Raw genomic sequence first — 25,032 nt, 5'->3', positions numbered from 1 at the left:
GTGAAGCACCTGAAGGGCTAATAAACTTCATGAATGTTGTTTTAAGCACCTTGAGGGGTTCAGGTTTTAGAATGGTGTCACTTTTGGTATTTTCTGTCATATAGACCCCTCAAAGTCGCTTCAAATGTGATGTGGTCCCTAAAAAAATGGTTTTGTAAATTTTGTTGGAAAAATGAAAAATCGCTGGTCAACTTTTAACCCTTATAGCTACCTAATAAAAAAAAATGTTGGTTCCAAAATTGTGCTGAAATAAAGTAGATATGTTAGACATGTGGGAAATGTTATTTATTAACTATTTTTTGTGAAATATCTCTCTGATTTAAAGGCATAGGAATTCAAAGTATGAAAATTGTGACATTTTAGAAATTTTCCATATTTTTTTTCACAAATAAACGCAAGTGATGTCAAAGAAATTTTACCAATGTTGTGAAGTACAACATGTCACAAAAAAAAACAGTCTCAGAATCAGGGGGATCCGTTTGAAGCGTTCCAGAGTTATTACCTCATAAAGTGACAATGGTCAGAATTGAAAAAAAATGGCCTGGTCACTAACCTACAAAGTGGCTCGGTCCTTAAGGGGTTAAACGGAGTATAATTATTATTATAGCGCCACTAATTCCTTGGCGCTTTACATGTGTAACAGGGTATACATAGCAAACAACGAGTACAATAATTTGAACAAAAATTAGTCACAGACTGGTACAGGAGGAGTGAGAACCCTGCCGACGAGGGCTCACAATCTACAAGGGATGAGTACAGTAGGTGAGGGAATATTTGACACGTTCCCTAAAAATTTCTGGATTAGTACCGCAGTAATATCTGATGTATGACGACCACGGTTTTAGGTACTGGCCTTGTAGTATGGTATTGGTCAGCGACCAAGTGTGAATAGTTTGGAACAACACACAACTGCCAGACTTTAAATGGAGTATAAAGAACGCCTTGTAAACACCACAACACACAGCTCTACTTCATACACGCACGGCTCCGCTCTGTACACCTCGTACACGCAAGGCTCGGCTACGTACACCTCGTACACGTAAAGCTCTACTACGTACGCCTTGTACACGCTCGGCTCCGCTTCGTACCCCTTGTACATGCTGTGATGGATCAGCTATTGGGTAGGCGCAGGTTCACACAGGAATGCAGCCTGCAGGTTCAAAAACAAACTGGTGGTTTATTAAATGTCCATAAACCAACCAGGAAAACAAAACATAACAGCCTTTTTCTGGCACAAAAAGGTATAACAGAACAAAACTCAAAATAACCAGTCCATATGCAGCACAACTTCAGCCGCTTAAATGTAGTGATTTTCTCAGCCTCCAGAAGACTCTGAGCAGCACATGCAAGGTCTGCTCACCTTGCACAACACACAGTACACTAAGACAGGCGCAGCTGTCTTAAATCAGGCCTTATAAGACCTGAACTGGAGGTAAGTGAGCAGCTGTTCCCCTCCCCCAGCTTTTTCAGCTGCTCGTAAAACCCGGGCCTTTAAGCCGGGCCCATTAACTCTCTCTCAGCACTATGTGTGCTGGAGCCTGCTTCTTCGGGTCCTACATCACCGAAGCTTGGTACTTCAGGGACACATACCTCCCGTCCACGACCTGTCCGGTAGCAACCTTACATACCCCCCTTCTGCCCAAAGCGGGGGCCTCGGCACCTTCTGCCACCATACAATAGACCCTTGACAGGGCATCAGCATTCCCATGTTGTTTCCCAGGCCTATGCTCTACCTGGAAACTAAAATCTTGTAGGGCTAGGAACCATCTAGTTACTCGGGCATTGTTCCCCTTCTTTTCTCGCATTCACTGCAGTGGAGCATGGTCCGACACTAACCTGAACCTTCTACCTAACAGGCAATATGTCAGAGTGTCCAACGCCCACTTGATGGCTAAACATTCTTTTTCCACTATAGAGTAGTTCTTCTCGCATGTGGACAGTTTCCGACTGAGGTACATTAGAGGGTGTTCCTCTCTGTTAATGTCCTGGGACAAGACTGCTCCCAGCCCAACATCCGATGCATCCATCTGGACCACAAACTCTTTGGAGAAGTTGGGCGCCACCAAGACTGGCTGTTTACAGAGGGCCAGTTTCAATTCCTGGAAGGCCACTTCAGCTTCCGTGGATCACTTGGCCATAGCTGACTTCGTCCCTTTCAGCAGATCCGTCTGCTATCAGGGCAAATTTAGGGACAAATCTTCGATAGTAGCCCACGATGCCTAGAAATGCCCTGACCTGCATCTTCGAGAGGGGCTGTGGCCAGTTCAGGATTGCCACGACCTTATTTATTTGTGGTTTTATTTCCCCTCTACCAACCGCGTAGCCCTGATACTTTGCTTCCTCAATCTCCGTGGCACATTTCTTCAGGTTGATGGTAAAGCCCGCCTTCCTTAGGGCGTCAAGTATGGCTTGAACTTTTCCAAGAATAGTTTCCCAGTCCTGGCTGAATATGATGATGTCATCTAGGTAGGCTGCTGCATACTTTTTGCAGGGTGCTAAGATCCAGTCCATGGCTCTCTGGAAGGTGGCCGGAGCTCCCTGCAACCCAAACGCCATCCTGACATATTGATAACATCCGTCTGGCATCGAGAAGGCCATCTTCTCCTTGGCCTCTTTGGACAGGGGAATTTGCCAATATCCTTTGGTGAGGTCCAGGGTGGTGATGTACCGAGCGGGTCCTAGCCTTTCAATAAGCTCATCTAACCTAGGCATTGTGTAGGCGTCAAACTTCAAGACCTTGTTCAGCTTCCTATAGTTGTTGCAAAACCGTGATTCTCCATCTGCGTTCGGCACTAAGACTATAGGACTGGACCAGCCACTCTTGGACTCCTCAATGACTCCCAGGTTCAGGATCCGTTTCACCTCTTTCGAGATCACCTCTCTGCAGGCCTCTGGGCTCCGATATGGTTTTAGGTTGACACGAACATGAGGCTCTGTGAGTACTTCATGCTCTATGACCCGAGTGAGTTCTGGCAACTCCGAAAACAGGTCTTTATTTCGCTGTAGCAACTCTTTGCACTGTTGCTTTTGGGCACTTGACAGTGACTCTGCCACCTTGACCTCTTTCACATCAGCGTGAGGCTCAGCCACTAAACACGAAGCTTCCACGGGTTCCCTATCTCGCTATGGCTTAATCAATTTGACGTTGTACACCTGGTAGGGCTTCCTTCTCTCTGGCTGGTGGAGTTTATAGTTGACCTCACCAACCTTTTCAACTATTTCGTAGGGGCCCTGCCACTTCGCCAGGAATTTGCTCTCCACTGTAAGTACCAGTACCCGATCCCTAGGGTTGAAGTGTCTCACTCGTGCTGATCTATTGTATGCCCTAGATTGCGCCTCTTGTACTTGGAGGAGGTGCTCTTTCACGATGGGCATCACCCTGGCAATTCTCTCTTGCATTTGGGCCACGTGTTTGATTACACTCCTGTAGGGTATAGACTCCGCCTCCCAGGTCTCCTTTGCCACATCCAGGAGTCCTTGGGGGGTGTCAGCCATCCAACAGTTCAAAAGGGGAGAATCCAGTACAGGACTGTGGTACCTCTCTGATTGAGAAGAGAAGGTACGGAAGTAGGCTGTCCAGTCTCGGCCGTCCTTCTCTATGACCTTCTTTAACATGGCCTTCAAGGTTTTGTTGAACCTTTCCACCAAGCCATCAGTCTGTGGATGGTAGACTGAGGTCCGTAGTTGTGTGATTTGCAGAGTTTTGCACTACTCTCTCATCACCTTTGACATAAATGGGGTCCATTGGTCAGTTAGGATCTCCTTAGGTAACCCCGTTCTAGAAAAAAAATGGACCAACTCCCGAGCTATACACTTGGAGGAGGAGTTATGTAGCGGCACAGCCTTCGGATACCATGTTGCATAGTCGAGTACCACCAGGATATACTGATGGCATCTGGCAGACTTTACCAGGGGCCCCACCAGATCCATGGCTATGCGATCAAAGGGCACCTCAATGATAGGTGACGGCACCGGAGGCGTGTCACCAGGGAGGTCAGCTGGCAGGTGGGACATGACCTACAATAATTTACAATTTCTCGATGACAACCGGGTCAATAGAACCTCTGGAGGATTCGTTCCTGTGTTTTTTCTACCCCCAGGCAACCACCTAACACATGTGCATGGGCCATGTCTAATACCTTACGACTGTATATTCCCGGCACCAGCAACTGCTCGACGAGCTCCCTTCTCACCTTGGTGACTCGGTATAGCAAGTCCCCATTGACGGCAAAGTATGGGTATCTGGTGTCACCCCCGGCTCTTGAGCAACAACGTTAAGCATAGACACATTATCAAATGTTCCTTTAAGAGTTAAATCCCTGAGTTGGGCAGTTCCAAAGTTTCCCTCGGACACCTCCAGGTCAGGGATGTTGGCGTCAGGGGATGCTACCCCATCCTCATCACCCACAAACACACATGGGAAACTCTTCGGTTACGGCCTGCGGCGAGGTTTCTTCAGGGGTGTTCTGGCTGTCATTTGAGCAACCAGGTGTCACCACTTTCCCCCACGTCCCAGAATAATGCACAGTCCCGTGCATCAGGTGCAACAAGTCTTTAACAACCCCCACTTCCTGAGCTGTGGTGCCACAGTCCGCGTTTACATCCACCCGGGCAACAGGACAATTTTTAGCGTCCCCATGGATACACCGGACACCCACCACCTTCCCAGGAACCAGCCAATGAGGGAGTTTGGCGCTTATCAGGGTTAGCAAACTTCCTGAGTTTGAGTTCACTGAGCACGCGTGAGGGCTCTCGCCGTGTTGATGAACCGCGCTACAAGCAGGGTAGGCAAAGTAGGAGCAATGCTGGCCAGGGGCATGACAACTCCAACAGAGGATGGATTGGGACTGATTCCCCAGCTGCGATTCATCTGCCTCTTGGACTTTGGATGAACGCCCAGTTAAGATTTAGTCCCCTTCTTTTGAGAGCCCCAGAAAGGTTACCTAACCACTGCTTGACCACCCAAGGAAACCTCTACCGCCCGGTATCTCTCTACTAGGCCCACCAGGAAGTCTGCATTTTGGGCATCTCCCTGGGCAACACAGGACTAAATCGGCTTTGGCAGAGAGTGGATAAACCGATCCATGACCACTCTCTCGACCATCTGGCTGGGGAACAAGTCTCTGGCTGCAGCCACTTCTGTCCCCAGGTGTAAAAGATTAAGCATTTGTGACCAAGGAGGTTTGTCCCTGTGGAAGTCCCAGAGGTGGACTCGTTGTACTCTGACTGCCAGGGTTATGCCCAGCCGCACCAGGATCTCAGCTTTAAACTTGCTATACTCCTTAGAGTCCTGCAGTGCCAGCTCAAAATACGCCTTCTGTGGTTCCCCGATCAGATATCGTGCAAGATCCTCCGCCCACTGCTCCGGTGGTAGTCTCTCACGGTCCGCCACCCTCTCAAACACGGCCAGGAACGCCTCAACGTCATCCCCCGGAGTCAACTTTTGCAACACCCCTCTTACAGTTTTCCTCACCTGGGTCTCGTTGCTTTGGCCTGGAGGTGGTGCGGCTTCACTGATATGGAGGGCCTCCGCCAGGAGCGTCATCTATTCCTACTGCTGTCGCTGCTGCATCTATTGCTGTTGAAGCTGGAACTGTTGTACTATCAATTTGTTGGTCTCCTGCTGAGCTTGCTGCTGATGCATATTCGCTTGCACCAGTTGCTTTATCAGCTCCTCCATGCTGTCGGACGAATCTTGCTGGCTGGTGGCCTTCACCCAGGACATTTTCCTGTAGCAGTCACACTGCCCCTTGGGATTTGTGCCCGCATTCTCCACCAATTTGTGACAGATTAGCTCTCGGGTAGGCGCAGGTTCACACAGGAATGCAGTCCTCAGGTTCCAAAGCAAACTGGTGGTTTATTAAATGTCCATAAACCAACCAGGAAAACAAAACATAACAGCCTTTTTCTGGCACAAAAGGTATAACAGAACAAAACTCAAAATAACCCGTCCATATGCCGCACGGCTTCAGCCGCTTAAATGCAGATGCCTTTCTCTGCCTCCAGCAGACTCTGAGCAGCACATGTAAGGTCTGCTCACCTTGCACAACACACAGCACACTGAGAGAGGCGCAACTGTCTTAAATCAGGCCTTCCAAGACCTGGACTGGAGGTAAGTGAGCAGCTGATCCCCCCCCACCCCCAGCTCTTTCAGCTGCTCGTAAAACCCGACCCCTTAATCTGGGTCCATTAACTCCATCTCCGCACTATGTGTGCTGGAGCCTGCTTCTCCGGGTCCTACATCACCGAAGGTTGGTACTTCAGGGACACATACCTCCCGTCCACGACCTGTCCGGCAGCAACCTTACAGCGCACAGATATGCACACCTTGTACACACACGGCTCTGCTCAGTACACCTCGCACACACGCGGCTCCGCTCCGTACACCTCGTACACATGCGGCTCCGCTCCGTACACCTCGTACACACGCGGCTCCGCTCTGTACACCTCGTACACACGCTGCTCCACTCCATACACCTTGTACGTGCGTGGCTCTGCTCTGTACACCTCGGACGTGCGTGGCTCCGCTCCGTACACCTCGTACATGCGTGGTTCCGCTCCGTACACCTCGTACATGCGTGGCTCCGCTCCGTACACCTCTTACGTGCGCGGCTCCGCTCTGTACACACGCAGTTTCGCTCCGTACACCTCGTACACACGCGGCTCTGCTCCGTACACCTCGTACACACGCGACTCTGCTCCGTACACCTCGCACACACGCGGCTCTGCTCCGTACACCTCGCACACACGCGACTCTGCTCCGTACACCTCGTACACACGCGGCTCTGCTCCGTACACCTCTTACGTGCGCGGCTCCGCTCTGTACACACGCAGTTTCGCTCCGTACACCTCGTACACACGCGGCTCTGCTCCGTACACCTCGTACACACGCGACTCTGCTCCGTACACCTCGTACACACGCGGCTCTGCTCCGTGCACCTCGTACACACGCGGCTCTGCTCCGTACACCTCGTACACACGCGGCTCTGCTACATCCACACTGTAAACCCCTCCTGACCCCACACATAAACTTCAGCTCATCCAGCACCATGACAACCAGCACAGCAGAGTCCTGCATCCACTGAGGCCCCTGATCATGTGACCCCTGACTCCTCCCCTCCTGTGACCTCATCACAGCTCCTGTGCGCACAGAGCAGCCATATATGTGGTGGCGGCTCTGCAGGTGGAGGTATGTGGAGACCCCCTATTACTGGGCGCAGGGGGCATTAACCCCTTCAGCACGGAGACTCTTTTGGGGTCTTGTGTTGCCCCTTTATAAGAATCATAAGGTTTTTGTTCTGTTTCCTGTAATAGATACATACGACCCAACTATAGAGACAGGAAGGGAGGAAACGTATTGTTCTCATAGTACAGGACCCCTTTACTGCCCCAAATTGTAATGCCCCCATTTTGCCCCTTATGCAGGATGTATGATGGCCCCACAGTGTAATGTCCCCATTATGCCCCTTATGCAGGATGTATGATGCCCCCCACACAGTATAATGCCCCCATTTTGTCCCTTATGCAGGATGTATGATGCCCCCCACACAGTATAATGCCCCCATTTTGTCCCTTATGCAGGATGTATGATGCCCCCCACAGTGTAATGCCCCCATTATGTCCCTTATGCAGGATGTATGATGCCCCCCACACAGTATAATGCCCCCATTATGTCCCTTATGCAGTATGTATGATGCCCGCACACAGTGTAATGCCCCCATTATGTCCCTTATGCAGGATGTATGATGCCCCCCATACAGTGTATTGCCGCCATTATGCCCCTTATGCAGTATGTATGATGCCCCACACAGTGTAATGTCCCCGTTATGCACTTTATGCAGTATGTATGATGCCGCTCACAGTGTAATGCCCCTTATACAGTATGTATGATGCCCCACACAGTGTAATGTCCCCATTATGCCCCTTATGCAGGATGTATGATGCCCCACACAGTGTAGTGCCCCCCGTTATGCCCCTTATGCAGTATGTATGATGCCCCACACAGTGTAATGACCCCGCTATGCCCCTTATACAGTATGTGTAATGCCCCCATTATGTCCCTTATGCAGTATGTATGATGCCCCACACAGTGTAATGCCTCCATTATGCCCCGTATGCAGTATGTATGATGCCACACACAGTGTAATGCCCCATTATGCCCCTTATGCAGTATGTATGATACCCCACACAGTGTAATGCCCCCATTATGCCCCTTATGCAGTATGTATGATGCCCCACACAGTGCCATGCTCCTTATGCAAGATGTATGGTGCCCCTTATGCAGGATGTATGATGCCCTCCACACAGTGTAATGCCTCCATTATGCCCCTTATGCAGTATGTATGATGCCCCCACACAGTGCAATGCCTCCATTATGCCCCTTATGCAGGATGTATGATGCCCCCACACAGTGTAATGCCTCCATTATGCCCCTTATGCAGGCTGTATGATACCCCCACACAGTGTAATGCCCCTTATGCAGTATGTATGATGCCCCCCCATTATGCCCCTTATGCTGTATGGATGATGCCCCACACAGTATAATGTTCCCACAGTACCGCCTGAGGTCCTGCAGTTGGAATAAGTCCTGAGGTTTTACAGTTGGATTAATCCCTCTGGAGTTGGTTTTCCCTCTGCCTGCTCCCCTCCATGTATACTCTCGAGCATGTATACAGGCATGTAGGGGAGCAGGCCTTACTAGATATTGAGGCTTTGTACAGTAATATATCACATGAAGATGATATCAGAGGAGTAAGATGTTTATAGAAATCGAGATCAATAGAGTGTAGCAGACATAATGACTTCATGGAGGATCTTCTAAAATTCACTCTTACTCATAACTTCTTTCTTTTTGACAGGAAGTACTTCCAACAGCTCAGGGGTACTGCGATGGGGAGCCCCTGTACCCCCTCATTTGCTAATCTATTCCTGGGCTGGTGGGAGGAAACCAAAATGCTCAGGGATGATTATAAGTGGTGGCATCCATATATTGGGGCATGATATAGATATATAGACAACATTTTTATCATCTGGTCAAGGACGAGTGAGCAATGTCTTGAATTTGTCAGGGAACTCAATATCCATAGAATGGACCTTATATTTATATCAGAGTTTAATTATTACTAGTTGCCTTTCCTTGATGTACCAATCAAGAAAGTACGGGATGGGAGCCGGGGCTGTGGAGTCGGTAAGCCAAACCTTTGACTCCTACTCCTAAATATCCATGACACCGTCTCCGACTTCACGACTCCGACTCCCTCATACATGGCTCATGTTTAAGTGATAAATTTACAATAGGACACATTTTTCTCAGCTAAAAGTCTAGACCCTTAGATCAGGAATAGGAAAGACATTTATAGGACATTTCATAACTTTCCCAAATTCTTATGAAAAAATATTCCTCACAAACTGCATTGAACTATTGTACCCAATTTATTATATATTTTAGGCGTCTGTGTGGGTCCATTTTATACTGACTCCAACTCCGACTTCAGCAAAATGGGCACCGACTCCGACTCCACAGCCCTGGTTTGGACCCTAGGGACACTCATCTACCATAAACTATTAAAGTGGGATAGCCACCACCGCATCCTACCAAAAAAAAAAAAACAATATCCAAGGGCCAATGTTTACAGTTGAGAAGAAACTGCTCTAATGTCACAGATATTAATATACAGGCAATAGACATAAACACCAGATTCAAGGAAAAAAGGTACCCACAGTACATTTTGGATTCCGCACGATTGTTTGCAGAAAAACAGGAGAGAGAGACACTCCTACATACCTAACCAAGACACCAAGAAAAATATGGGATAACACAAGTAATAGGTGTAGCGCCGGCGTCCCTGCCCTCTGCTAGGCAGGGACGCTGTTCCCCTCACCTCTCTGCTCCGTGCCCGGCGTCCTCCTCCCGCTCTGCTGGCAGCGCGCGCTCCTTCCCGGCCACTGTGCTTAGGGCGCGCGCGCGCGCGCTCTCCCTCCCTCTTAAAGGGGCCGCGCGCGCCGTCCTAAGGAGTCCCCGGCCAATGGCTGGAGGACTTCACCATATATAAGGCACCTCCTCCAAAATGGAGGTGCCCGAGCAATGTTGTTGCACTGTTCACTACTCTGCTTCAGCCCTCAGGTCCCGTTGCCAGTTACCTGCCAGATACCTGCCAGATTCCTGCCAGCTTGCTGTCTTATTCCTGCCTGATATTCTGCTACCTGCCTGCTAGCCTGAAGTCCGACGGTCTGCCTTACTACTCCTGTCAGTCTGTCTAAGGACCAGCTTGCCCGCTCACCTGGGAGCGCACATCAACTACCTGCCTGCTTGCCTGAGGTCCGACGGTCTGCCTTCCAACTCTTGTCAGTCTGTCTATGGACCAGCTTGCCCGCTCACCTGGGAGCGCTCATCTGCTGCCTGTCTGCTAGCCTACCTGGAGGCTCTGCCGTCACGTGCTGTGACCACCCGCCTGTCCAGTGACTTCTTCCCGCTCACCTGGGAGCGCTCATCTGCCGCCTGTCTGTTGGTCTTCCTGGAGGCTCCGCCGTCACATGCTGTGACCACCCGTTTATCCAGGGACTCTCGCCTGCTCACCTGGGAGCTCACTTCTACCATCAGCCGCCACAGGTCGTACCAACCCTTTACCCAGAGACTGCCCCGGTCACTTGCCGTGACCATCTGCCCGTTCACCCAGAGACTGCCCCGGTCACTTGCCGTGACCATCTGCCCGTTCACCCAGAGACTGCCCCGGTCACTTGCCGTGACCATCTGCCCGTTCATCCAGAGACTGCCCCGGTCACTTGCCGTGACCTCCTGCCCGTTCTTCTAGAGACTGTCCCGGTCACCTGCTGTGACTGCCTGCCTGGTCGCCACCCGCTCCCTTACAAGGACCGCCCCCTTGTATAGTAGCTCAGAGGTTCCGCCTCCCAGACCCGTTACAATAGGAACTTGTGACAATCAGAGTGACCATATCTTTACTATCCTCAGAAAACACTAGGATGTACTTGTGGCCGACCTGGACCTGAGGGTGCTGTGTGATCTACTCCCACAATAACTTTCAGAAAGGGTTGGTCAATTAGAGACCGTTTAGTGCATAGTTTCTAAAAAAAAACTGCACCCAAGTGGACATGGCTAGATAGAAGAATCTGTGGTTTATTTAGATGTGTAGAAAGTTGTACATGTAATTGGATGAGACCATGTAAATCTTTCTTGAGTTCTTCTACAGGTGAAACCTTTTTCCAGAGGGATTATTCCAACTGTAAAACCTCAGGACTTGTATATGTGGCCACATGCACCTACCTCCTAGATTATGTATGCACGACCAAGAGGCAGTCTAAGAGGAGTGTGTAGGGGGCATTTGGGTGAAATACGCCATGGTTGGGTGTCACAGGTGTGTCAGAGGTGACAGACTGTCGCCCTGCAGGGGTTTGCAGGAGATCTCCACCTTTGGCAATGCAGACAGCTGCCTAGATGGGAGGCTTTGTTTAGGACCCAGATTCTACCTCCATTTAGTCTGGGTGTATATATACCTGGTGTGTCTATGTTGGCGTCGCTGGGTATACTCATTTCTACTTGGAACTTGGCTGAAGCAGCATCACGTCCTCTTTGGAGTCTTGAGGCCGTGTGCCCTGTTTGGAGTTTCTTCTAAAGCAAAGTTGTAATTCCCCTGTGTTGTCTTCCCCTTTTGTCTTTAGAGTGCTAGCGGGGGTTGACTAGTGCTCATCTCCTTCCACCCCCAGCTATAGCCTTATGCCAGGGATAGTTGGGCGAGGCATGTGATGGGTGACAGTTGCGGAGGCTGTATAGGGATGTTAGGGGGAGACAGGGTGATGCTAGTCCAGATTAGGAGGTCACCTCTTCCCCCTTTTCCCTAGTATCTGGGCTCCCTTTCCCTTTCTCCTCTGTGTTGCACTCACACCTAGCGTGACTCACTGTGTTGCCCTCACACCTGGCGTGACATCGGGACACCCCATTAGTGAGACACATGAACAGTGCACATTGAGGTGAAACAAGAGACATTTCCTTTTGCATCATTGAGGTGGTTAAACCCAATGTGAGAGGTGGTGATCTCAATAGATGTATCCTCAAAAAGGAAAGTGAGTGGATTTCCAGACTGGATTCACTAGGCCCTAAGGGACTGAATGAGCAAATTTCCTATGCCTGTTTTGTATGAATACAGACCCATTCTGGATTACATTTTAGGATTTTATACTCTACCCATTGCTACTCAGTTCCCTGTGAACGAGGTTCACATATTGTTTTACTTCATCAAGAGATCTGAGCTTCTATATCAGAATTATTTCTTAACAGTTATATCACAAATTCTACTATTTAGTAACTAACAAGTGTGGTGTTCCATGTGTATCTCTAATTATGCAATAGGGGTCAAATATGACCATTTAGGAGTATACTGTGGGCCACCATCCCATATATTTTGTAGTGATAAAGTAGATCCACATGCCGATTGCATGATGGGAGGATGTGCAATACTTGTTTTTAGTCTCCCGTGATACTGATCTCAGAGAGAGGATTTATCTATTGGTGGAATGCAATCCAATACCATATGCGCTCCGGTGTGGAACACAGACATCTGGACATGCACATTTGTGGACAATGATCCTAGATGGAATGATAACTGCGGGCACGCGCAGCCACAGGTACGAGTGGCGCGGCGGCAATCAGTTTATCTGGTGTTTCAGCATAAAGCACATCACTTCCCGACATGCACACTAGGTGATGGACATTATCGAACCTATAGCTCATGAGAAGTAGTGTAGGCGCAGTATATTATTGTAGACAGACTCTATTCTGTATATCCTGTGACAATTCACCTCTAGGAATGGGAATGAGCCTCCTAGTCTGGGAGGGGTTTTGCATGAAGTGGGATATTTAAACATGGACACCTGGCTGTTAGGCACACTATGCTGAACATCATGAATTATCATCCCTCTATCAAACCTCCTAATGAACCTGTTGGGAAAATGCATTGAGGCGGATTATTGCAACATTCTGTGAGTGCCATACCCTTTCCTTTATACATATTGTAGGGGTTTTACTCACTGGGGCACAATGGGAGGAAAACAGGAGGCATGTTCCATTAAAATTTCATGTGGGTTTATTACTTCATAAACCCAGAAGCCAAACAGAAAACCAAATAGCCTTTAGATCAGGCAAACAAAGTAAATGTCCTTAGCAGGTCTCTGCTCAGCCAGGCCTGTGTGGCACACAAGCTGGGGTAGCGTCCAGTGTCCTGGTTTGGTCTGAAGACAAACATACACAGGAGGCCTTCTACCTCCAAACACACAGACCATGTGCCAAACAACAGCCTCCATTTTATAGGCTGTTAACCACACCCAGAGGTGAGGTGTGTGGAGAGCTGGACCTGCCCATTCTCTCCTAGCTACCCGTAACCCGGCTCCCAGGTGCACCAAACGATCCTCTTAGTGCTTATGTGCCCTAGAGAAACACTCAGGGTTACATCACAGAGACCAGCCATCTGTGACACATACCTCCCATCGACTACGAGACCATTAGCCACCTTACATACCCCCCCCTCCACCTAAAGCCGTGGGCTTGACACCTTTTACTACCAGACAGGGGATTCTCGAGAGATCATCGGCATTACCATGTAGCCTCTCTGCTCTATGTTCTACAGGGAAGTAGGAGTCCTGTAGGGCTAAAAACCCGAGGGTGACTCTGGCATTTTTTCACTTTTTTCCCTCATCCATCTGAGTGGAGCATAGTCGGATAATAATCTAAATTTTCGACCTAACAGTACGATAAGGTGTCCACCGCACACTTTATAGCCGAGCGTTCCTTCTCTATGACCGAATAATTTTTCTCGCAGGAGGACAGCTTTCTACTCAGGTAGAGGACAGGGTGCTCCTCCCCGTGTATCTCCTGGGAAAGGACTGCTGCTAACCCGACATCTGAGACATCTGTCTGCAGTATAAACTCTTTCTTGAAGTCCGGGGGAACCAGGACCAGTTGCCTACACAGTTTAATCTTTTGAAAGGACGTCTCCGCCTCTGCAGTCCACTTGGCCTTGGCTGATTTTGTCCCATTAAGGAGGTCAGTCAGGGGTGCGTCCAACATGGCGAAGTTTGAGATGAATTTCCTGTAGTATCCCACGATTCCCAGGAAAGCTCTGACTTGCTTTTTTGACACCAGTCTCAGCCAATTTTGGATTGCTTCTACTTTAGTATTTTGGGGTTTTATCTCGCCTCTACCCACTACATATCCGAAGTACTTGGCTTCTTATTTCCCCATGCCACATTTCTTCGAGTTTATTGAAAACCCCACCTTCCTCAGAGCATCAAACACAGCCTGAATCTTTTCCAGATGACTCTCCCAGTCTGGACTGAAGATAATAACATTGTCCAGGTATGTTGCGGCATATTTCTTATGGGATGCAAAGATGCAATCCATAGCTCTCTGGAATTTTGCAGGGGCCCCCTGCAGTCCAAGCGGCATCCGGGCATACTGGAAGCATCCGTCTAGCGTAGAAAACACAGTCCTCTCTTTGGCTACCTGTGCCATGAGGATCTTCCAATATCCCTTCGTCAGATCCAAGGTGGTTATGTGCCCTGCTTCCCCAAGCCTCTTGATCAGCTCAACCACGCGTGGCATGGGATATGCATCAAATTTGGAGACCTCATTCAACTTCCAATAGTCGTTGCAGAATCTCCACTCACCATTGGGATTTGGGACCAAGACGATCAAGCTCGACCAACTGCTCTTGGATTCTTCAATGACACTGAGCTTCAGCATACAAGCTACCTCTTTTGGATATCAACTCTTGTCGGGCCTCAGGTATCAGATAGGGCTTCAAGTTCACCCGCACATGTGGCTCCGTCAGAACCTTGTGTTCTATGACCCTTGTGCAGCCCGACAATTCCGAGAAGAGATCCCTGTTCTTCTGCATCAACTCCCGACACTGCTGTTTCTTGGCCTTCGTTAGCGTTTCCGCTACTGCGACTCCTCCAACGTCACCTTCTAGCTTGCACAGCAAGCATGGAGCTTCCACAGCCTCTCTGTCTTGCCACGGCTTAATGAGGTTGATGTGGTATATCTGGTACGGCATACGTCGTCCCGGTTGATGAACCTTGTAGTTCACTTCACCCACTTTTTCCACCATCTTATACGGCCCTTGCCACTTGGCCAAGAACTTACTTTCCACCGTAGGAATTAGCATGAGGACTCCAGTCTCCCGGATTGAATTCCCTCACTCTGGCTGACCGGTTGTAGACTCTGGCATGAGCTTCTTGTGCCTGGAGGAGATGTTCTTTTACGATGGGCATCACCTTCACAATCCTCTCCTGCATCAGAGCAACGTGCTCGATGACACTCCTGTGGGGCGTGAATTCGGCTTCCCAGATTTCCTTTGTGACATCCAGAAGACCCCGCGAATGTCGGCCATACAGAAGTTCGAATGGCGAGAACCCTGTAGAGGCCTGTGAAACCTTTCGGTTGGAGAACAACAGATATGGTAGGAGACAGTCCCAGTCTCTACTGTCCCTTTTTATGTCCTTCCTCAGTATACTCTTCAGAGTCTTGTTAAACCTTTCGACTAGGCTATCTGTCTGAGGATGGTATACTGAAGTCCTCAGTTGGGAGATTTGGAGGGTTTTGCATAACTCCCTCATCACCTTACTCATATAGGGAGTTCCCTGGTCGGTGAGTATCTCCCTTTGGTAAGCCTGTTGGGGAAAAAACTTGGACCAACTCACGGGATATATTCTTTGCGGAGGAGTTACTCAGTGGAATCACTTCAGGATAGCGTTTGGCATAGTCCAGGATAACCAATATAAATTGATGCCCACGAGCAGATTCAACCTGGGGACTGACCAAGTCCATAGCAATTCTCTCGAACGGCACTTCAACAATGGGCAATGGCACGAGGGGACTTCAAAAGTGAGAGGTGGGGGCGGTTAACTGGCACGTAGTGCAAGACCTGCAATATTTAAATATTTCCCGGTGACATCCGGGCCAATAGAACCTTTGAAAAAGTTAATGCCTTACCAACACCAGATGCAGCAAGCCTCCATGATAAAGGCGGGGCCAGCACATGTGCAAAATACTGATGCAGACAGCCACTCACTAAAATACCAATTCATGGAGAGGGTGGCTGTCTAGTATTCTACATGCCCACCGATGGAGTCTGCATAGGGCTCCAGTCACACAGATATGTGCGATGCACAGTTTCTGGCTTGCAGCTTGTTGATGACACCCATACTATTAGATCAGGCGGGCTGCCCAGCACTATATACGTGCACCCCCACAAGACAGACGCCCCAATTCACCCAGCCAACATTAAAGAGGCCTGGCCGCATCCTGCAAAAAGAATGTGCAAAAAATATGAAAAATAGTGTAGAAGATAAATACACCACGTGAGGTATTGGTCGATATTTTGGCCAAAATACACAAGCTCGCAACCCAAACGTCAAGGGTCCTCATACTTGCGAGTCCTAACACTAAACATTAAAAATGGTGAACATTGGACATAATTTCAAAAAACATCACAGTAAGGCTGTGTGCCCACTATGCATTTTTTAAGCGTTTCCGCAGCGGCAATTCCGCTGCAGAAACGCTTAAAAACGCTTGGTAGAAGGTCTGCCATGTTCCCCAATGATAATCCCATGTGCTGTGCACATGCTGCGGAAATTTCCGCCGCGGATTATCATTGCGGAAAAATCCGCAGCACTACCAATTATTTTGCGGAAGCGCGGCTTTTTCACCGCCATTGACTTGCATTGGAACGCATGGAATCCGCATCATTGCATCTGCAGATTCGGAATCCATGCGTTTCAATGTGCGGATGGTACCTGGGTTTGGAGAACAGGAGACTCTCCTCCTGACCTGGGTACCATAGAACCTGTAAAAAAAAAGAATAAAATAAAAAATATACATTATACTTACCTTCTGATGGCCCCCGGTGTCCTTAGCGATGCGTCTCGGCTTGCTGGCAGCTCGCGATGGTCTGAAAAGGACCTGCCATGACGTCAATTAGTCATGTGATGGGTCACGCGACCGCTGACGTTGGCAAGTCCTTTAGTCTACTGCGAGCTGCCCACAAGCCAGGACGCATCGGATAAAGACACCGGGGGCCATCAGAAGGTAAGTATATATTTATTTTTTATTTTTTACCATTCTTTCAGTCACCCTATATAAATCCATGCTGGTTGCATGGATTTATATAGTGTTACCAAGTTGTCAAGCACTTTCGAAGTGATGCTAAAATCGCTTGGAAAGCGCTTGACAACCCACATGCGGAAATGCATGTGAAGAACGCTTAACTTCCGTACAATCCGCATGCATTTTTTCTGCCAGGGAGATGCAGAAACGCTCAAGAAAAAATCCAGAGCATTTCTGCATCGTGGGCACATAGCCTAAAAGATAATGCCTTACCAACACCAGGTCAGATTACCAATGCACTGCAGGATGCAGCAAGCCTCAATGATAAAGGCGGGGCCAGCACATGTGCAAAATACTGATGCAGACAGCCACTCACTAACCTACCATTTCATGGAGGGAGTGGCTGTGTAGTATTATACATGCACACCGATGGAGTCTGCATAGGGCGCCAGTCACACAGATATGTGTGATGCACATTGTCTGGCTTGCAGCCTATTGATGACACCCATACTATTAGATCAGACGGGCTGCTAAGCACTATATACATGCAAGCCCACAAGACATATGCCCCAATTCACCCAGCCAACACTAAAGAGGCCTGGTGGGGTATTTATCTTATACACTATTTTTCATCTTTTTTGCACATTTTTTTGCACTGTGCATCACACATATCTGTGTGACTGGCGCCCGCCCTATGCAGACTCCATCGGTGTGCATGTATAATACTACACAGCCACCCCCTCCATGAATTTGGTACGTTAGTGAGTGGCTGTCTGCTTCAGTATTTTGCACATGTGCTGGCCCTGCCTTTATCATGCAGGCTTGCTGCATCCTGCAGTGCATTGGCAATCTGACCTGGTGTTGGTAAGGTATTATCTTTTATTGTGATGTTTTTTGAAATTATGTCCAATGTTCACCAATAGAACCTTTGCACGATCCTTTCCTGCGTTTTTCCACTCCCAGATGTCCCCCCCAAGACATGTGAATGGGCCATGTCCAACACCTTCCATCTAAAGGGGTCCAGCACTATTAACTGCTCCACACTCTCCTCCCTCACTTTCTTGACCCGGTACAACAACTCCTTACTCATCATAAAATGGGGAAACCTTGTGTCAGCCCCCGACTCCTGTGCAACCCCATTTATAATAGTGACATTATTAAAGACTTCCTTCAGAGTTAGGTCCCTATGTTGGGCAGACCCAAAATTCTCACTGGTCATCCCTAACTCTGGAATGGCAGACTCAGTGGGCACTACCTCCTCATCCCCCACAAGGACACAAAAAGGAAACCTGTCTGACTCTGGGTGTGGTGATACCTCATTAGGGTTAACTTTTTTCTTATCAGAGCCAGCGAACCCAGAACCCTTCCCCTAAAGATCCCAAAACAAGCAAAAGTCCCAGCCTATAATAATAGGGTGCAACAAGTCCTGAATGATGCCGACCTCGTGGGACTCTGTACCGTGGGCCATTTCAATGTCCACTCTGGCCTGTAGTGTAGTCTTTAGCATCACCATGAATGCACTGAATGCCGACATTTTTCCCCGGGATAATTTGGAGAAGAAGGGTGGCCCTCATAAGAGTCACCAGGCTCCCGGAATCTAGCAGTGCCGGTATTTCCCATCTATTCACCTTCACGTGACATGCTTGTGACCCCTCGCTGGGTGGACAGTTCACACTGCAGGCCGGATAAGCATAATATGAACATAATATGTTGTCCTATGCTGCAGTCCATTGACTCAAGGGTCAGGGGACAACGGGCGTCTATATGGCCTGGGCCGTGGCACCTCCAGCAAACAACATCATCTGTATGGAACTTGGGCACCACCTCCCTCGTCCATTTGGACCTTGGAAGTCCTACCACCTTTTGGGCCTCCACCCCCTGTTGGGAACTCCAGCATGTAGTGGGCTGCCTTCCCAAGGAACTTCAACCCCCTGGTATCTCTCGATCAGTCCGACCAGTTCATCAGCATACCGGGGATCACCCTGGGCAACCCAAAGCTGTATGGGCCTCAGCAGGGAGTGCACAAACCGGTCCATCACCACCCACTCTACCATCTGCGCAGGCATTGAGGACTCTGGCTGCAGCAGGTGCAGGTGCAGCAAGTCAAACATTTGGGACGGAGGTGGTTTGTTCTGGTGATACGAACCTACTGTGCCCTGATAAGCATTGTCAACCTCAAGGGTGCAAGAATCTCACTTTTTAGCTTGCCATACTCTTTGGCATCCTGCAAAGCTAAATTCTGGGGCTCTCCCAAGTCCAGTATGGCGACAGTACCTCTGCCCACTGTTCTTGTGGAGATTTCTCCCTCTCGGCCACCCTTTGAAACACCATCAGGAAGGTCTCCATGTCATCCCCTGGGGTCATTTTCTGAAAAGCCCGTCATACCGCCTTCCGGACATGGGAGTAATCAGTCGGACCTGGGGTTGGAGTGCTCGTCCTGCCCTGGATGTCGGTTGCTAGAAGCTGCATCTGCTGACGTTGTTCCTGCTAGTGCTGCTGGATCTGCTGTAACTACAGGCTGTTGGTCTCCTGTTGATGCTGCTGCGACTGGACTAGGTGTTTCAGCAGGTTTTCCATTTCGTCTGGCGATGCTTGCTGGCTTGCAACAGACTTCCCCCAGGGCATGCAGTCCATCCTGTAGCACTCACACGTCTCTGCTGGGAACGCTGCCCGCAAGTCTAACACCAATTGTAGAAGTTTTACTCACTTGGGTGTGACAGGAGGAAAACAGGAGGCATGTTCCTTTAAAAGTTCATGTGGGTTTATTGCTTCATAATCCCAGAAGCCAAACAGAAAAGAAAATAGCCTTTAGATCAGGCAAACAAAGTAAATGTCCTTAGCAGGTCTCTGCTCAGCCAGGCCTGTGTGGCACACAAGCTGGGGTAGCGTCTAGTATCCTGGCTTGGTCTGAAGACAAACATACACAGGAGGCCTTCTCCCTCCAAACACACAGACCATGTGCCAAACAGCAGCCTCCATTTTATAGGCTGTTAACCACACCCAGAGGTGAGGTATGTGGGTAGCTGGACTCGCCCATTCTCTCCTAGCTACCCGTAACCCGGCTCCCAGGTGCACCAAACGATCCTCTTAGTGCTTATGTGCCCGAGAAACACTCCGGGTTACATCAGAGACCAGCCATCTCTGTGACACATACCTCCCATTGACTACACAACCATTAACCACATTAGAATACCTTGATACATATCTGGTTTGGTGCCTGTGAAAAAAACACAGAATTTGAGCTTGGTTTAAGTTGGTATCCATGCAGCACATAAATGCATGTTTACTATGGCCATAAATCAGAAAAAAAACCTATAAGAAGAAAAATGATCATAAACTCTGCTGTAAATAAATAAATAAAAAGCAAAAGTGCATTTAAATAAAATAGGGTTCTTAGTAACACTGTTTTTGATCAAAAATAGCATGAAAGCTATCCAACCATGGTAAAATGAACCCATTCGGGATAGTCCTACTCTGTTTAATATTAAAAACCTTACCATGTATCAAAGCCTCAAACTTCTGTGTGTGAATCAGACATGAGATCTAACGTGATAGAAGATTACAGTCCGGGGAAGACGGGAAACATTCATATAGACGGCCGGTGGAGATGTAGTCAGTGAAGAACTCTGGCTAAATATGTTTGTAGAGCCGTAGTAGAATATGAAGATGTCGTAGTCCTTCTCATGAAGTAGTTATTTCTCATGTCACGTATAATGAATATCTCCTGCAGTATTACTAATGCCGATTGTAGTGTCGGTAAATGAGACGAGAATTAGCTTTATGGAAGATGAGTCTTTGAGAAACGTTTTCAGCTACATACTCCAAGGAAGAAACTCTATTTAAGAGAATTTTCCTTATGGACCCATCAAAGATGGATATGAATAGAGACAAGATGGCAGAGAGGATATTAAACCTCACCCTAGAGATCCTCTTCCGTCTTACTGGAGAGGTGAGAGATTCTGATGACGTCACATTACATCATTCTTATCTATGGGAATAACAGATGGACAGAACTGGAGAGGTGAGGACTCTGGAAATGTCTGTAGTGAGATTTATTAATGTGTCTCTCCATAACCAGGATTACACAGTACTGAAGAAGACCTCTAGTGAGCGCTGTCAGGACCCTATGTCTGAGGGATGGGGAAGACCCCTGTGCCCAATCACAGGACCTCCATCTCACCCCCTGATACATGAGGACATCAATGACCAGAAGATCCTAGAACTCACCTACAAGATGATTGAGCTGCTGACTGGAGAGGTGACACTGCTGGGAATGCTGGGACATTATACAGTAACGCTATGAAAGGATCGGGGGGGGGTGACTGTATCATTGTATGTGTCAGGTTCCTATAAGATGTCAGGACGTCACTGTCTATTTCTCCATGGAGGAGTGGGAGTATTTAGAAGGACACAAAGATCTGTACAAGGACGTCATGATGGAGGTTCCCCAGCCCCTCACATCACCAGGTAATAGACAGGACTAAATACACACGGCCTATAATTATCTGTATGTAAGGAATGAATTCAGTCCCTGTATGTGTTTCCTCCAGATCTATCCAGTAAGAGGACAACACCAGACAGATGTCCCCATCCTTTTCTTCCACAGGACTCTAAACAAGAAGATCCCAATGTTCCTCAGGATCATCAGGTAGATGGAGAGAAGGTGTCATGAGATCTCCCCTATGATGTGTAGACGGCTGTGAAGGTCTTGTGTTCAGTCTTGTTTAATCCAGCAGTATTATATGGTTTATACTTGTGTAATGAGAACGGTGGAGATGGCAGGATTAGAGCTGATCATAGATGTGACTTCTCCATCTGTCTGTGACTTTTACAATATTTGTTTCAGGGAGAAGATCTCACCCATATTAATACTATAGAGGCATATGTGAGGGGTGATGAGCGGTGTAAAGAGGAGATTCCTACAGATAACCACCCAGGTGAGTAGTGACCACTAAATGCAGAGAAGTCACAGATTCTTCTCAGTCACCGGCTGTGGCTGCTTTATCGATGGTATAGTCCGGCTGTATCACAATCGTGTGATCACCATTTTGCCTCTAGACCACAACATTCTCTTCCACCCAAAACTGTTCAAATGATTTTGGGCATTGAAACCCTTTACCATAGAACTTACAACCTGGAGGATCCACCTACTCCCTGTGCTTAGGAGATTTTACCTGCCCAGATCTGTAAACCACAAAGCCAGAAAATCACTTAAAAAAAATATTATGATGGGCCTGTAAGAGAAAGTGGAGGGTAATGATGGTGTTGGCTTCCTAGAACCCTGATATCTTGTTGGATGAATCTCCCTTCTCTCCCTTCTGTGCTGCTGAATGTGCTCATATGGTCTCTACAAGACCAGGTCCAGTCTTTCTGGCCAAACTTTACTTTTATTATCTACAACATTAAATGTGCAGTGAGGCCAAGTGTGAATTTCTGTACAATAACAACAGAGTTTCCCTTTATCCTGACTTTTCAGTTTCTTTTAAAACCGACTAACTTCAAACCCTATTGTGATAAACTAAACAAAAAAAACATTACACCTGTGCCATGATATATCTCTAAGCTAAATTTAAGACACCTCAGCTCTGCAGTATTATAAAAAGTTCTCTTTGAACATCTAATATTTCTTCTTGAAACTCATCTGACAGAAAATATTGGCCCTTATGATAGTTTAGATTCCCAAGAGCCACCGAGCCCCATACTCCAATTACCCCAGAGAGGTTTCACCACTAGTTACTCGTTTATTACTGATGGAGACTCTTGAGATTGGTTATTTCAGTAGATGTGTTATTGTCTATAGTCACAGTTTTTGACTACAGTGGTTAGTTCCCAAAATACTCTGATTTAACCCCTTCCCGCAGACAGTTTTGTGTTCCTATCAGGTCTCATTTTTTTAAATCTGACATGTGTCACTTTATGTGGTGATAACTTTGGAATTCTTCACGAAGGATAATGGGAAACAAATGGACCTTACAAATTATTTTCCACCTTTTCTTGAATCCGACAGTACCCCATATACGGTTGTATCCTACTATCTGGGCACATGGCAGGTTAAGAAGGGAAGGAGCGACATTTAGCTATTTGAATGCAGATTTTGCTGGGATAGTGTGCAGACACAATGTATTGGGGACACTGTTCGTTGTCACCTGGCAGCTCAAAAGATGGCTACCACAAACAGGCTTGGCGCTATCTACTCCATTTCCCAGATCCCAGGGTTTGCCTTGCTCATCATCCTTTAACCCCTCTACATGTATTTGGACTTAGACAGAGACCATCTAAGCTTGGGCCACAGTGTTACCTAATGTTCTGTGGTGTGAGATGGCAAGAAGAATAGTCAGATAGCCGGGTCAGAACATGGAGGTCAGAGAAAAGCCGTTAGCTGAGCACAGAGGACTGAACTAGAGGAGAACAAGGCTGTATCTGGCAGCTTCCAGCAATGTGCTTCCAGCTTTAGTAGGGTGTGGTGCTTTCTAGTTGGCTGAAGCAAGGAGCAGATTACTCCAGCTGGACAGCACACACACCCATACTGCCAGACTGGATGGTACTACTGGTCCCAGGCACTCTAATCTTAGTGGCTGGACAGACCCTGCGCCGCCCAGAGCGTCTGGTTCTGATGTCTCCTCCATCACCAGCGCCGCCTGCAGGATGAATAAGGCAGCTCCTGGTGACAGAAGCAGACGTCGCAGGAGCAGATCCCAGAGGAGATGGGACCCACCATTTACAGAAGCCCTAATATGACATAATAACAGAAAACCAGAGCAGTAGAAATCCCCATAAAGTGACTCCATTTTGGAAATTATAACCCTCAGTGAAATAATCTATAGGAGTAGTGACTATTTTAACTCCACAGTCACTTTCTGGAAATTAGGACGCAGTGGATGTTGGAGGGTGAAAATGACAAATATATAATTTAATTACCCAACACATAGTGCCCAGATTGTGCTCCAGGAGACACACAACATCAAGTGGGTTCTTCTCATTATAGTAATGTCAAATACATGGATGCTGAGTGTGGTTTGGGCGCACTGCAAGGCTCAGAAGTGAGGGGGAGATTAGACTTTGGGAGAGCGGATATTGCTGGATTGGTTTATGGAAGCCATGTTGCTTTTCAAAAGCCTTTGAGCCACTAATAATGTGGCAACCTCTGGTTTTCCATTGACAGATGATGGACCTGAGTGGGGACTTGTTTTTTGTGAGATGAGTAGAAGTTTTTATTGATATTATTTTTGCCTACATAACATTGTTTGGTGGCTTTTTATTCCATATTTGGGAGGCAGAATGAACAATCAGTTGAACACTACTATCCACTGGTTCATCCTATGAGGTTTTCTATTAGACTGTGAGCTGTTATTGTCTTGGTGAATAATGATGGCTAACATAGGGCAAAATTAAAAAAAATCACAGAAAAAGATACAGCCTTACCAACACCAAATCATATAACAAATGCACTAGCAGGATGCCACAGACCCCCATGATAAAGGGGGGGGGGGGGCAGCGCAGGTGCAAAATACTTATGGAGCAATCACTCACAAACCTACCAATTCATGGAGGGTGTGGTTGCCTAGTATTAAAGATGCACACAGATGAAGCTTGCATAGGACACCAGTCACACAGGTAGGTGTGATGCACAGTGTCTGGCTTAGGATAGTGCTTATGCCCATACTATTAGATCAGGAGGGCTGCCCAGCACTATATAAGTGCACCCCACATGGACATACACCCCAGTACACCCAACCAACACTAAAATGCTAATGCATTTGTTATCTGATTTGGTGTTGGTAAGGCTGATTTTTTTTCTGTGATATCTTTTCTTGGTAAATAATGATACTTACTCTGTCGCCTCATTGGGGGACACAGAATCTTGGGTGTTATGCTGCTGTCCACTAGGAGGCGACACTATGCATAATCTTGAAAAG

Source organism: Phyllobates terribilis, unplaced genomic scaffold (genome assembly GCF_046119375.1).
Source record: "Phyllobates terribilis strain yellow unplaced genomic scaffold, ASM4611937v1 Scaffold_86__1_contigs__length_6382490, whole genome shotgun sequence".
Classification (NCBI taxonomy): Eukaryota; Metazoa; Chordata; class Amphibia; order Anura; family Dendrobatidae; genus Phyllobates; species Phyllobates terribilis.
This window is presented reverse-complemented; position numbering follows the sequence as displayed.